This window comes from Nannospalax galili, unplaced genomic scaffold, assembly GCF_000622305.1.
Source record: "Nannospalax galili isolate Female #2095 unplaced genomic scaffold, S.galili_v1.0 scaffold215, whole genome shotgun sequence".
Classification (NCBI taxonomy): domain Eukaryota; kingdom Metazoa; phylum Chordata; class Mammalia; order Rodentia; family Spalacidae; genus Nannospalax; species Nannospalax galili.
Genome location: NW_008338533.1, coordinates 2,044,484 through 2,046,264, shown reverse-complemented (window position 1 = coordinate 2,046,264; position 1,781 = coordinate 2,044,484). Strand labels below are relative to the sequence as shown.

General features: G+C 49.1%; 1 protein-coding gene across 3 annotated transcripts in view; it reads left to right on the top strand.

Annotated features, from left to right (window-relative positions):
- Rarb (retinoic acid receptor beta) overlaps positions 1 to 1,781 on the top strand; it is a 460,578-nt gene that overhangs the window by 431,275 nt on the left and 27,522 nt on the right. The gene's annotated exons all lie outside the window — the stretch shown is intronic.

The following is a 1,781-nucleotide window of genomic DNA, read 5'->3' as shown; positions in this document are numbered from 1 at the left end:
CCTCTCTCCCATCTCCTCTCTCTCTCCTCCCTCCTCTCTCCTCTCTCTCTGTCCTCTCTCCCCTCTCTCCTCTTTCTCCCCTCTCTCTCCTCTCTCTCTTCTCCCTCTTCTTCCTCTCCTCTCTCCCTTCTCTCTCCTCTCTCTCCTCTCCTCTCCCCTCTCCCCTCTCTCCTCTCTCCTCTCTTCTCTCTCTCCTCTCTCTCCCCCCTCTCTCCTCTCTCTCTGTCCTCTCTCGCCTCTCTCCTCTTTCTCCCCTCTCTCTCCTCTTTCTCTTCTCCCTCTTCTCCCTCTCCTCTCTCCCCCCTCTCTCTCCTCTCTCTCTCCTCTCCTCTCCCCTCTCCTCTCTCCTCTCTTCTCTCCTCTCTCTCCCCCCTCTCCTCTCTCTACTCTCTCCTCTCTCCTCTCTCTCTCCTTTCTCCCCTCTCTCCCCTCTCTCTCCTTGTACCTTCTTTTTGTAAAACAATATTTTAGTTTTAATTTTAATTTTTGTGGCTGGGTAAATGTGTTCTCCTCTCTCTCCTCTCTCTTCTCCTCTCCTCTCTCCTCTCTCTCCTCTCTCTCTCTCTCTCTCATCATTTCTTTCTTGCCTTCTTCCCCTTTTCCTTCTTTCTTTCAAAAGAAGAGTCTCGCTCTAGCCTGGGAGCCCCATGAACCCAGGATGGCCTTGAACTTACACCAGCCCTCCTGCTTAGCCCTCCCAGTGCTGGAATTTGAGGTGTGACTCCCACACTTGCCACTTTCTGTGACGTGCTTCTGGGAAGGGGGTTGCAGAGGCTTTTGAAAGGCACAGGCAAAGCACAGCTGCCAGTGTCCAGCTTGGGCCCGTGTGTGGCTGGCTTGCTGTTTGCCTGTCTTTGCAGATGGAGGCATGTGTTTTCTGATGCAAGTTACATTTCCACTTCCAGTGTCACTCACTGAAGATGGTCAGTTCAAGGCACTTTTTATTAACCATATTTCATGATTCTTGCCTGGTTTTTAAAGTTGAAATCATCCCAGGAAGTTCCCTAAACCCACTGACCTTCCACATCTTTAAATAAATGTGTTTATTTAACAACAAAGTCAATACTCACAGGTGACCAGGAGTCCTCCTGCTGTTGAGTTCCTGGTGCCAAGAATAGTCTCTCGGACAGAAAAGGCTATTCTGGGAACTGACAGACCAGTAGGGGAATGGCCTGGGCAGAAGAAGGAATTCTGGTGAAATTAATGACAGAGGCATCATTTTAGAGCCCTGCTCCCCTTTCAGCTTGAGGTGTGGCCAACCTCAGTGTGTGCCAGGTAAGCTGTGTGTTCTCAAAGTGATGAAAGCAGCTGGTCAGGGAGCACTGCCAGTTCTCTGAGAAAGTGAGGTGGAAAATAGGAAGGGACAGCCTCACACCCCGTCCTGTCTGCCCATGGCCCTCGTTGCTGCAAGGGTCAACAGCTCTGCTAGAGCACTGTAAGGTAAAGGGGGCACCCCGTCTCCTCTAGTCTGGTGTCCCCTCAGGAGTTTAGAAGGGCAGCTCTCACTTTGACCCCACTCCCTTCAAAAATCTATAAGAAGGAAATAACACTTCCTGCCTCTCAAATGAAGCCAGGGCCACCAGGAGTGAGAGCATATACCAGTAATCCTAGCACTCGGAAGACTTAAGGTGAAAGATCATGAGTTCAAGGCCAGCCTGGGCTACATAATAAGACAATAGATTAGATAGACGATGATAGATGATTGTTAGATAGATAGATGATAGATAGATAGATGATAGATAGATAGATAGATAGATGATAGATAGATAGATAGATAGATA